Consider the following 14300-nt stretch of genomic DNA (forward strand, 5'->3'; position numbering starts at 1 on the left):
ATATGAATGGTTGCCAAAACCAATATCCTAAGTTGATATAGGAGAAAGAATAAAAAGAAATGGATGAAGTTCACTATAAGTGTAAAACTGACTAGATGTTACTAGAAAAGTACAGTGTCTGGATTTAGATCTTTTGAATAACATTTTAAAATTTTCCATCTGAAGCTGCAAAAGCACATCAACTTTCTGAAAATATCTCTCTTCTAAAACGTTTCAAACAAAAATTTTTGACAATCCAATATCTGGATACTAAAGGGAATTATGAAAGATGCAATAAAAGTTCTTTAGATGTATAATGGGCACAAAGTAAAAATGTAGAAATAATAACATCATTTTTATTCTTTTACTTTGGAGTGAAACTAATACATGCTGTCATACAGCACTTTCTTATATATAACATTGTAGTTTACAAAGAAACACTTTAGTTTCTGCTATATTAACTTTAACTACTGCTCACAGAAATAACAGTCTCTTTGCTGCCATATCACTGTGGAAATGAAGCTGGAATGACGCTAGCCCACCAACAGTTGTTTAAAAAGCAGATACCCAAGAGAGCAAGAAAGCTGCCCCAAGTTCAGCTCAACAAAGCAAGCATATATAAACACCTCAACATTTTAAGAGACACTGTTGCTTTAAAGAGCCATTCTTTTTGTGCTAACATACAAAAATCCAGACATCTAAATATCTCATCATTATTATATCAAACATATAGCCTTAATCTCTGTGACAGAGATATTTCTCTCCCTCCCTCTCATTCAGGGATAAAATTCTAGAGTCAGGTTCCATGATCACAGAATAGGAATACGTCCTGGTAAGATTACTGAGGTTATGTACCAAGGCCAAGAGCTGAGAAATATCAGGCAAGCACATACAGGGCAAAAACACTGAATATACTATCAAGTAAGAGTGGTAACAAAAAAGAAAAATCAAAGCAGAGTCAGTGTCCCAGGGATCTAGCCCAGGAGTGAAGATAAAAATTGCATAATAGCTTTTAATTTAAGGACAAAGTGGTTCCGATGAAAACGATGAGGACTTAGTGATCCAGGAAGGTTTCAAGGGGATGTAGGATTGAACTAGTCCTGACCTGAAGGTAGAATACAGGCACGCTTGGGGAGGACATTTTGCAACAAGAGACTCAGTCCCTCTACCAGCCTTAATAAATTAGAGCAGGAATGAACACAGCCGACAGGCTGCATGCTGTGGGGCTCAGTCTCAGCAAGAGCATCTGAGGATGAGAGTGACCAAAACCACAAAATCCTTTAATAAAAGAGAAAGGTACTCCTTTAATAAGTGAAAAAGATACTTAAGACGGCCCCTTAAGGATGTGTTAAGACTCCGGCAGAAATGGAGCTGAAGCACATCAGGCAGAGGAAAAGCAGTAAGGAGAACACAGGCAAACACGGGGCTTTAGGCTTGCCAGCAGCGTGGCATCCGTGGAACAGAACAAACTCAGCTGCAAAGATGGTGCAGAGAGAGGCTGGAGACCACTGCTGGGTTCTGAAATTGGTAGAAAAGCAAGTAAGCAGTAAACGGGGAGTAAGGAAGTGACAAAACCACGTGTGCCTCAGAAGGTTTAATCTGGCACACTTAAGTAAGATGAATGGAAGAACACAGGACGCCAAAAAATTTACCTAGAGTGCATTTACTTTCCTATAAAAGGCATATATATATATATATATATATATACCAATGGGATGCCCTTGATTTACTTTTCAAATTTGTTCTACTTTTATTAAAAAACAACCATATACATAGATAAAAGTGTACTGAGGCTTCCCTGGTGGCGCAGTGGTTGAGAGTCCGCCTGCCGATGCAGGGGACACGGGTTCGTGCCCCGGTCTGGGAGGATCCCATATGCCGCGGAGCGGCTGGGCCCGTGAGCCATGGCCGCTGAGCCTGCGCGTCCGGAGCCTGTGCTCCGCAACGGGAGAGGCCACAATAGTGAGAGGCCTGCATACCGCAAAAAAAAAAAAAAAAAAAAAAAAATCCTATCCTGTGACCCTGCCTTAGGAATTTATTCATAGAAAACAATCCAAACATTTTTCAGTTAAAAAGAGTACATAACAATTATAAAGAATCACTGTTTATAGTAGCAAACGATATTATAGGACCTTATGAATCCAATATTCCTGAATTCATTAAAAAATAAGATTTATTTTTAAAATGAAGTTTACAGAGTCAGTAGTACATTAAAGCAAAAATGGCCATATTAAAAACTGTATTTAGTAAATTGTCATTAATCACAAACTTGCAATGAGTTTGCAAAAGAAAGTAAATAACACAAAAGTATTCACAAATGAAGTGACCAGTCATAAAATTAAAGTATCTCTCCCTACTTAAAAAAAAAAAGACACAGATCTATTTAATGGAGGCATAGATTAGTCAGTTTTTCTCTGAAACTAAGCATTTGATAACAGAATGCAGATATCAATACAATTCAATGAAACTAAAAATCTTGAAAATATACAAGACTTCAAGGGGACAATAAAATAGATATAAATAGTAGCAAAGTTCCTGACAAATGAGAACCTAGCCAACCAACTAACAACTGCAGATGACAAGATCAACAAAAATAATGCATTAAGAGGCTCTTCAAATGAGGACAACATATACATATAAGAATTAGGGGAGGTCACTGCTAAAAGAGATGAAGCTCTCAACTATTTGACAAAATAAGACCCTCAGTAATTCCTGTAAAATTCAAACAGGAAGTGAAATATATTGGAGGGAGGGGAATGGGGATATTACAACAGAAGTAATATTTGAGTCATTCTTTGTTCATTCTATGAACTGGCCTACAGATGCAACAATGATATTATATTTTGTTAAGTATAAGGTAAAATTAATTTAATTTTAATAGTTTATAGTTATTCTTATACCAAGATAAGGCCCAGATAAACCTTTTTCACCATTTATGTGAAATTTATGTCCTTAATTAAAATAGATTCATATTAAGAAGACTTTTCCTATTCCAGTTATAATCAGGTAAATGAGACTTTATTTTAGTAAATTCATTTATGTAAAAATAAAAAATAGACAAGAAAAGGACTGCAAACATATATACCAGTAGTTGCCACTGGAAGGTGAGGCTGTGGGTGATTTTTTTTCTAGGGGATAGAATTAAACAAATATTGTCTGAAACGATGCAGATAATATTAGTTAATAAAATTTTGAAACATATGCTAATATTACATCTATGGATTACTATTGCTTTTTGATCCGTCCGTAGAGAGTGAGGTCTAAATTAGAAAAAAAATCCCTCTTTCTCATTTAAGAAATATATCCTGGGCCATGGGCATATTCCCATTTGCCACTTCATTCAATCCTTACTATAATTCAACAAACTAATTATTATCATCAATATCTGGAGACTAAAATTAAATAAATTTCTCCAGGTTATAAAACTAAACAGCGGATAAGCCATCCTTCAAACCAAGACTGTCTACAAAGCCCATGCTCATTACACTTAGTTATGCATTACTCTATGGAGACAGCCTTAAAATAACTTACACATTAATAGAAGAAATAAAGAAGCTACAGAAAGCACCAAGCAATGAAGCTAGGTGCACTGATGCTACAGTATGTGCCAGATGCTACAGGAAGCAGGAGAAGGGTACTCTTAACCTTGGGGTGGGAAAGAAAAAAGGCACAGCAGATATGGGCAGAGAAGGGTATGAGAGCTTCAAAGAACACAAGAACCCCAAAATGAGGAGAAAGATGTGATAGACCATTCCAGGCAGAGAGAACGATGTAGTTTTTGGAAACTACGATTACTATTATTTGGCAACTGCTCCCCGAAATTTTTAAGTGACTTTTAGCTAGAGAGATGGAACAGTCAAATATTCACTTACAATACCTAATATTTAATATAAATATACTTAATTTAACTATTTAATAGTTTTAAATTCACATGAATATTACTCAGAAAGATTGTTTTTCTCACTCTCATGAAGCAAGTTTATTCAAATGTTTCACATGCATCTTTGTCACGACTGTATTCCATTAATAAAGCCACTTCATAAAGTCGGTTTTCCAAAAGATAGCATCTCCATTTTTAAGATTCTTGAGATAAATTGTTGTGTTTTTTTTTTTTTACTTAAGTATATAAGATATGGCCACTGAACTGTTATCCCCAGTCGATATAACTATTTCATTCAGGTCAGTTAATTTTCCCATTTTATACACATACCATCTCCACATTACAGTCGATTATTGTTTTACGTTTTTATGTGATCTTTAAAAGGCCTTAGAAAGACAGTCAATATTGGCAACTGTGAGAAATAATTGTAAAATTGGTGTTAAATGCCTTTGTCTTTTTTTTTTTTACTACTTCCACTACTGAATTCTAAAAATATCTGAAACGAAGCACTGATTAAAATAATTTTGATTCATAATGTCATTACAAAGAATTCTATTCAACATAGTCGTTGAGATAGTTCCCCCTCATATAAGAGACGCTATGCAGAGCTCTTTTCTGGGAGATAACTTCGTGAGCAGAGTACTCACCTGATACTCTAGCAGTCACGGTACTTCTATATTAACTTCTACATGCACATTAGAGGAAGGGGAAAAGTGAAATTTAAAATGTTTGACCTAGATCAGGGGTTCTCAAAGTGTGGCACATACTAGAAGCTCCTGAAGAGCTTGTTAAAGCACAGATTTCTGGAGTCTGTCTTGGAGTTTCTGATTCCGCAGGAATGGAGTACAGTCTAAGAGGCTGCATTTCTTAAAAGTCCCCGGGTGGTGCCAATGCTGCTGTTCTGGACACCACGCTTTGATCCAGATTTTGCCAGACCTTGTTCATCATGTTAAGGGTCTGGATTTTATCCTTAGGCTATGGTTGTCACTGAGGAATTTCAAGCAGGGAAATGACAGCATAAGATTTGTGGTTTTAAAAATATCACTCTTACAGCAATATGGACAATGGAGCTTTCACATATAACATATTTCATTGATTCTAATGCACATTACTTTTTACATTTATAATTTCCACAAGCAGGATGCATTTTTGCAATCAATGGTGTATCATAGTTTAATAGGCAGTGAATTTTCTTTCTTAGTAGCACGTAAAATAATGGTGTATTATAATTTGTATAAGTTCCTGATTCTCTGAAAAACAATGTCATTTCTTCTCATACGGTGGTGCTATAAAAGAGAAAGCAGGTTTTATACCCATTTTACAGATGAGGAAACAGATTTTAGGACAGTGTAAGAGACCCATTCCAGAACACACAGCTAGTAAACAACAGGTGCAAGATTAGAAAATCCAATCATTTATTTATTTATTTATTTATTTATTTATTTATTTATTTATTTATTTATTTATTTATTTATTTATTGCGGTATGCAGGCCTCTCACTGTTGTGGCCTCCCCCCTTGCGGAGCATGTGGGATCCTCCCGGGTCGGGGCACGAACCCACTTCCCCCGCATCGGCAGGCGGACTCCCAACCACTGCGCCACCAGGGAAGCCCCAGAAAATCCAAAAATTTTGACATATTAAACCAAGCATCTTTCCCCTAATATGATACTGCTTATAATAATGGCCTGTAGTTTGCCTGCCAGAGAGAGGGAAAGGAGGTGAGGGCAAACCAGTGCACCATACATATCACCAGGAGCCAAGTAAGATTTTATGGGCACCAGGTGTGAAATACCAAATTAAAGCAACCAAGATAAACTGCTTCAAGACTTCTATTAAGAAACTATAAATAAATGAAAACAGCCAAATGAACCATCTCCAAAAATATACAGATAGAATCAAACAACAGTTTGGGAACACAGTTTCTTTCACACAGTGGTGCAAGATGCAGAATATGACATAACATCTCTGAAGAGACAGACACTGGTTTGAGGATTCACTTTAAATTATAGTAGGTGATACCATCAAGTCAGGTTTCTGACAAAACGGGTCCTGCACCTGAAGAGCTGCCAGAACACTGCATTATCGGCTTCCTAAGAGATGCCAGAAAGCTATTTCAGCAGCAAATAAAAATGACTTCTCAAAAAACCACAGACTGTATGCTTTTGATCAAATTTGGTTTGAGGGACTTCCCTGGTGGTGCAGTGGTTGGGACTCCTTGCTCCCAATGCAGGGAGCCTGGATTCAGGCCCTGATCAGGGAACTAGATCCCACATGCATGCCACAACTAAGAGTTTACATGCCACAAATGAGGAGCCCGCATGCCACAAATAAGACCCAGTGCAACCGAATAAATATTAAAAAAAAAAAATTTGGTTTGAAAAGGTGTGACTTTCTGAAATACTGTTCTGGAGGCTGCCAAATGATTTTTCAATTCTAAGACTTAAATGAGAAAATTAGAATAGAAAATCTAACAAATACTATTTGTCATAACATCCTATGTATTCCCACTCCCTACTGCAGGTCTACTAGTAAAAAGATTCACTAAATTCTGCAATCTCAGCACACTTGAATACCATGACTCTGATAAGTGATGAACTGTCACACAGATGGTGCCTACCACTTTGGTGCTCTATTAAAACTGTAAGCCAGACTTTAAGAACCCAAAGAAAGGACGTCCCTGGTGGTGCAGTGGTTAAGAATCTGCCTGCCAATGTAGGGGACACGGGTTCGAGCCCTGGTCTGGGAAGATCCCACATGCCACAGAGCAACTAAGCCCGTGTGCCACAACTACTAAGCCTGCGAGCCACAACTACTGAAGCCCGTGCACCTAGAGCCCGTGCTCCGCAACGAGAGAAGCCACCTCAATGAGAAGCCTGTGCACCGCAACGAAGAGTAGCCCCTGCTCACCGCAACTAGAGAGAGCCCGTGCTCAGCAACGGAGACCCAATGCAGCCAAAAATAAAAGTAAATAAATAAATTTATTACCACCAAAAAAAAAAAAAAGAACCCAAGGAAACAGGTCCAGAGCAATTAACAGAAGATATTTCTATTTTTCGTGCTTGGTTTTAGGTTCATTATAAACATTTAAGCCTTGGACTGATTTACAGAAAATCATTTAAATGTTTATAAACAGCCAATAACAGGGGTGGTACATTCTGAAAATTAAAGCTCTAAAAAAGCTACAGTATTATTAGGCTTCACACAACTCACGAGCAAAATAACCAAGAGTTAAAGGCAAGGCATATATCTAAGTCAACCCCTGTCAAAATAACTAGTATTCCATACTCTGCCAACCAGACAAAGAAATGACAAGAGGTTCTAAGTAAGGGCTGAATCATGCAGGGTCAACAACAGCAAAGCAACGTTACTTGAGACTCCAACTAGTGGCAATTAACAATCATTTTCAAGTCAAAGTAGATTCCCTTTAAAGGCACTGCGTGCCTCATTCAAATTCCTAATAAATGAATATCAAGATAACTAGATCATCATTATTATTTTTATCATCATCATCATCCCTTGGGTGTAAACTGATGGTAAAAAAAAAAAGCTCAAATGGAAGTCACCAAAAAGCATTGCCTCCCCCTCCTGGAGTGGGAGATGTGGTCTGTTCCTGCTCTCTGGAGGCCCAGGCTCAGCTTGGAACACTCTCTCACTCTCTCAAAGAGTCACTCAAGGGCACAGGCAGCAAAATCAAAGCCGGACGGGTCCAGCTACAGTGGTGGTGTGTCCAGTAGCCATGAGATCCCAAGACTGAGCCAGTGGCATGAGGGTATTTGCTGCCTCTCTTAGCTGTCCCTTAGCTTTTCTGTTGTTCCATCACCTTCTTCAATCATTCCAATATCTTCTATTCGTATTGAAAATAGCCAGTCAGTTTGTACTGCTTGGCATGCAGAAGCTTGATTGATAGGCTTTACCATTACACAGTCTCCCTTTTATTGTTGTTAAAATTAAACGATTTTTGAAAACATGTTTAGTTGTTTTGCTTTGGTTTTAATAACAGAATCATTTCGTTTTAGTAGAAAGTTAGAAATGAGAAATCAAGACAGTGAAGAAAGTAACATTATTTATAATTCCACCTAGACAGAAACAACCACAACCATTCTGGAGCACACCTTTCCAAGCTTTCAGTGGAAGCGGACATCTCGACCCCAGAGAAGAAAGCGTAGACACTGTGACCACACTGGAGATCTATGAAGTCATTAAGCCAGGGCACGACGACCACATGTTCATCACCCAATACACTGTGAGAGTGAAAGGGCTTCTTTCCCTCCTTCCCCTATTAATAAGTCAGCCAAGAAAACATACATAAATTGGGGTAATCCCTGGCAAATCCAATTGTACAATTCCCCTACATATCAGAATAGCTGAGCCTACTATTTAGGAACCCCTACTTAAGAAATAGTCCCATTTGTCCAAAGAGGATATGAATTACAAATTCTTCTTACTTTTTTAGCACAACTTATTTTTATCACTTGGCAAAAAGAGAAACCTTTTAAAAAGGAGGAGGGGGAAGGGGGAGGAGAAGAAGAAACACTTAAGTCCTAGCAAATTGAAAAAAAAAATTTTTCATATGCACTGGGGAATCAAAATATTCAAGTAACTCCGTTTATTTTGATATTTGCTTTACCACAATGGTCTGGAACCAAACCCACAACATCTCCAAAGTACGCCTGTATGGGTAAAATTATTCCATGGTGTTTGAAGTCAGAATAAGGGTTTTGTTTGGTGCCTAGGGGCCAGGATTGGCTAGGAAAAGGCACTAAGGAACTTTCCTGGGTAAATCTGTACCCATATGTACATATTTAAACGTGCATAAGTAAATATTCATTGAGCTGTATACTGAAATTAATACATTTTACTCAGTTAATTGCATGCTTGTTATATTTCACAGAATGTTTTAAAAAGAAAACACCACCACAAGAACATCATGTTCATTACATTACATTGTATGTATAAAAAAAAGAGAAAAATTTAACAAAAAACTTCTTAAACAAAAACCTATAATATAATTAGCATCAGAAGGTACAAAATATAAATAATGCACCTTCCTTAAGTTAGAAAAAAAGTTGATACAATTTATCTTTGCACAGGAAGTCACTCAATAAAAAATACATACAGAACAAAAGACTTTTTCCCTGAATCATCAGGGCACCACTGAAGCAGTACATCCAGTTTTTCACACCCAAAATAAAATAACGGCATCTTTTTTGGTTTTCCCCCCTGTAAGTGGGTCAGAGCCCTTAAGAAGGCTAGAGGGGGAAAATAGCCTGATCATCAAAATACACTGTTTCAAACATACTCCTAGAAGCTGATAAGATGTAATGGGATGAGAGCAGAAAATAAAACATAATTAACAAAATCTAGTTAGACAGAACCAGATATAGGAATAGTACTACTCTATAATATAAAGCAAGAGAAAAATATGGAAGTATGAAAACTTTGAATACAGATTTAAATACAGTGATAAATGGTTGATAAGAATAAGAAAGCCAGAGCCCCTGAGCTTTTAATCCCTCCCACCCACCCCTTTTAAGCCAGGATCTTGCTTTGTAGCAGCTTCACTTTTCTTCACTTTTGGCTTCCTGCCCTAGTCAGCAATTGCTCCTTACCTACAGGCTACCTACTTCCTTACCTCTTTTCTCAAAGTATTCTCTTTTGAAAATGAACCCTGCTCACATTCCCTATCACCACTGATCATATTTTACCTACAGTAAATTCAACCTCTAGATCAAATACACTGGGCACAAACTAAAAGGTCAAAAGTAAATTTTCTATAAACTTATTTTTATCCTTTTATGGAGCAACAGTGAAATAATCATTTTATCTGGAAGCAGTATGGAATGAACTACTTTAAAACATTTCTTCAAAACTGAGTCCCAAGAATATAGAAGAGGTACAAAAAACACGCAAGGCAGCATACATTATGCCTGGTTTATAGAGTCCCCTCCATATAAATCCTGGCCAGAAATTACAGTCGGGGACAAATGGAGGGAGAAGAAACAAAAAATTTTAACTTTAAAAGCCTAAACATAGATTGTAGTTTCAGAAAGTACAGGGTGAGCTAACAGCTGACCTTTGAACCTCACTAGTCTCCAAAAATGGAAAGATTTCTGGGCGATGAGAAAGAATATTGCTTTGAAACGGCAATGTCTAAAATACATTTTCTCCATATGTTTTATATTAAATATGCTCTTGATTTATTGTAGGACTTTACCTACTACAAATGAAAATATTTATTTGATATTTACCAAAATGTTTATTTATCAAATATTTCTATCTGATATATTTATTTACTGAATATTTACCTAAGTGTTTAAGGTACTTAAATAAAAGTAACCTTTGGCAGCACTACTCCAGTTCACAGTCTGTAATCTTTATTTTTATTATCATTTTGTTTCAGTTTTTAAAAATGTTCAATAATCATTTTGTCAAATTGGAGGGAAGAGTTGAAAGGCAAGAAGATGCAAGAACTCTAAGTGAAAACAGAGAAATGATGTCAGAATACAAAATAAATTAACTTTTAAAAAAAAGATTGTGTGGTAAGAATGGGATGTATATTTCTTTTGGTAATTTTGCTTCTAAAGAATTCTAATCCTGGGCTTCCCTGGTGGCGCGGTGGTTGAGAGTCCGCCTGCCGATGCAGGGGACATGGGTTCGTGCCCCGGTCCGGGAGGATTCCACACGCCGCGGAGCGGCTGGGCCCGTTGGGCCATGGCTGCTGAGCCTGCGCGTCTGGAGCCTGTGCTCCGCAGTGGGAGAGGCCGCAGCAGTGAGAGGCCCACGTACCGCAAAAAAAAAAAAAAAAAAAAAAAAGAATTCTAATCCTGATACCAAAATTAGATGGTGGCAAATTGTGGTATATAACAGGGCTGATGGGCTAAATTTAGACGTTCCTTCTCTGCAGCATCTACCAGCTCCTAGACCATCTACTGAATTGTCATCTTGTCCTAAACACTTCATATACATTATCTTCATGTACATTATCTCAGTTAAATTTCATGAGTACCCAACTGCTATGCATTCTTATATTTGTTTTATACAGAAACAGAAACTGGGGCCCAAAGAAGGTTAACTACTTGCCCAAGGTAAACAGTCAGTCAGTGATCCGAGCTCAATCAAAAATCTGGCCTAATTCCAAAACATCGCTATTTTTCTATGCCATATTCTCTCTCCTAAAACAGTACCATCCACTGCCTCTTAAGCCTCTATTTTATATATGTTATCTCCTTAAATCCTTACAATTCCATGTGAGGTGGGCACTATCATCTTTATTTTAAAAATTAGGAAAACTAAGACAAAGAAGTTAGGTAGCTAGCTAGGATTTAGTTTCTGGTTCATAGCTCCAAAGGCCATATACTCTTTCCAATATATCATGCTGCTTTCAGTTCTAAAATTCTATAACCGCATCATCACAAGATGATCCCTTCCTTTACAGGAAAGAGTGATTCTGCGCAGGATGAAGATCAAGTCAGACAGGATCTTTTGTTACCACGGCAACTCTCCTCTTCCTCCCTTCACAGGCCCCGCTCAACGCTCTCAGCAAAATGACCAAACAACTTCTTTAAGTTTATCATCATTTACTCCCCTACCACCCCTGTCAAAGATACTTGGAGATCCTTAAAGATAGCAGAAGGAAATCTGCCCTTAGAAAAAGTCCTCAGGGCCACTGTCAACTCTGCAGGATAATCTTACTCCAAGCCCAAGGACCAAATTAAGTTTGGTATATATATATATATATTTTTTTTCTTTGCGGTATGCGGGCCTCTCACTGTTGTGGCCTCCCCCGTTGCGGAGCACAGGCTCCGGACGCGCAGGCTCCGGACGCGCAGGCTCAGCGGCCATGGCTCACGGGCCCAGCCGCTCCGCGGCACATGGGATCCTCCCAGACCGGGGCACGAACCCGTATCCCCTGCATCGGCAGGCGGACTCTCAACCACTTGCGCCACCAGGGAGGCCCAGTTTGGTATATTTTTAAAACAAAACAATTAAATATTTCACACTGTCACTTCCATCTTGTGCCATTATCAACCTGGTTCATGACAGACGTTTCTAAGTATGCTACTTCATCTGTAAAATGAACAACATGATCTCAAGTGACCCTTCCATTTTAGGGCTCTAAGTTATCTGATACACATCCCCTCTTCCTTTGCCTGCTTGTGAAGAACAGACTGGAAATCTGGGGAGGGAGAGGATGTAGATAAAACCCCACAGCAGTCAGTAAAGCAAAGTAACCATTATTAGGTTCTAATATATACACAAAGATCTACTCCTAGGCGCACAAAGTCCAATCTGAAACGAGCAACAAAAAACAAGCCAGAGCTTGTGCTTTGCCAACCCAAAATGAATCACCTATTTTTAGCTTAAATCCACTCAAGAGATGGCCTAGGCTGGTCTGCAGCAGCCAACTGAACAGTTGAACAGTCAACTGGGCTCACCAATGAATCTTTAAGGCAAGTCGGTTCTCCAATCCTTAAGAGTAACCTTTGGCTTGACTGCAGCTATAAAGCAAATATAAGAACAGAAAGCTAGAAAGATTTTCAGTTTGCCAAGAGAGTAGCATTTCAAATATACAAATCGATTTCATTACGTTATTTACTCTGCTAGAAGGTGTGGCAAAGATTCAAAGAGCCTGGACATTTTTACATTCCAATCAATCCTCCAAGTCTAGATGAGTCACTTTACAGTTGGGGGATGTGAGAAGGAGCAAAGGTGGCAAGATTAAAATTAAAACCCTTAAAATCACTTGCAAAACACCTTTAAATAATAAATGGTGAATTTAGGGCCGTGAACAAAGGTGAGAATTTTAATAAACTCTGAATTTGAGAAAACGTATAAAACTTTATATTTCAGTTATACAGATTATTTTATCTATAAATTAGAGCATATTAATAAATATATGCAGTTCCGCAGATCACCTAAATTTAAATGTGAGAACTGGCATAAATAAAATTTTCTCAATCCAATCTAGGGAGCTTTGCCTAGTATTCTGGATGCTGCCTTCAGTCAGAGGCAAAGGAAAGAACAGTAGACAAACAGGTGACATAAGCTCAAGTCCCAACTCTGACATTAATTGAGTACACGGCCAAGGCTCATGGCTCACAGGCAATTCAACAACAGGTAGGTGTTTCCAGGAGTAAAGGGTATACCCGAGAGAAGGCGCTGGAGACCCCACGGACAGCACGGCAGTCCTTTAAGGTCTCTGAGCCCAGGGAGGTGGGGTAAAACAGCTACAGAAACATTTAGCAAGGCTTTTCAGAAGAGAGTAAAACAAGAAGATACTGCCCAGCATTTTCTAATAAAAAAGACAAAAATAACTTTTTCTTAGTGAAAACTTTCTTACTAATTGGGAAAGAAATTTTAAAACCTTTATTCATTTATGTTGACTATATGGGCCAAAAGATGCTCTCGGTAACAGGAACATAAAGATAGGTTAAAACTCCTTGCCTCTCGCATCTAGTACAGAAGTGTAAATGGCAAACTAGGAGACAGAAATGGGAAGAAGCGCCCTCAGGGTGTGACAGGAGCAAGCTCAAAGCAGTGGCACCTGAGCAGTCGTGAGGTCAAGACAGAGGGAAGAGTCTGCTAGGAAGATAAAAGGGTGAAAGCACCAACGATGGCAGATCAGTAAGAGCTCCAGACGAGGAGGACCAGACTGTGAAAGACCTACTTAAGCTACACCGAAGAGTCCCTTAAGGAACGTGATCCTGGAGGTGGGGCAAAGGGCAAAAGGGAGAGGCCAGCAGCAGTCAGAAAGAGACAGGGCAGCACCTGAGGCCCGAGCCGAGGAGTGGCTGGGGAAAAGCAGTCTGACAAAGTCACAGGGGAGCAGACGAATGCGGCAAGGACTTCTGCAAAGGAATCGACAGGACCTAGTGACCAACTAGATGTAAGACTGTCAGGAAAATGAGATACGTTAATGCTGAGGCTGTTGAGTCTAAAATATTCACTTTTTTAATTAAAATGAGCAGAGGGACAAAATTTTAGAGCCAGAAGGGCCATTCCCAGTCACAGTGGGCCCCGAAGTTGTAGAGCCTGGCAGTTAAGAAGTAACGTGAGCGAGAAGTCTGGCAGAGAGGTGACAGTGGCTCATACCTCTCGGCAAAAATGCTCACTATCCGCTGGGATAAGATTGGGGGACTTCCTTTTATCCTTGTATAGACCTCACAAAGTTCCCTGTTGCCTTCTGCTCTCTTTCAAAAATATTTATGATGTACTTTTAAACCCACAGAGGCAGGTTATGCACAGGGTAATTTTTGTCATTGACCCAAGAGCACATAAGGGCAGCCATAAGCCAAAAGGATTATTTATTCTCTTTCCCTCCCCCTACAAATACATTTTACAAGACAAAAAGTGAAGCACAGACTGGCCATATAACCTATCTACCAGCACAGTGAGGAAGGATTAACAAGATAATGAGTTTGGTTTAGGGCGTGTTAAATT

The 14300-nt window shown here is 38.7% G+C and overlaps 1 protein-coding gene across 6 annotated transcripts in view; it reads right to left on the reverse strand.

The window, feature by feature from the left end:
- Positions 1-14300, reverse strand: part of SRPK2 (SRSF protein kinase 2) — a 237359-nt gene that overhangs the window by 108064 nt on the left and 114995 nt on the right. The gene's annotated exons all lie outside the window — the stretch shown is intronic.

The sequence above is a fragment of the Mesoplodon densirostris genome, chromosome 9, assembly GCF_025265405.1.
Source record: "Mesoplodon densirostris isolate mMesDen1 chromosome 9, mMesDen1 primary haplotype, whole genome shotgun sequence".
NCBI lineage: Eukaryota > Metazoa > Chordata > Mammalia > Artiodactyla > Ziphiidae > Mesoplodon > Mesoplodon densirostris.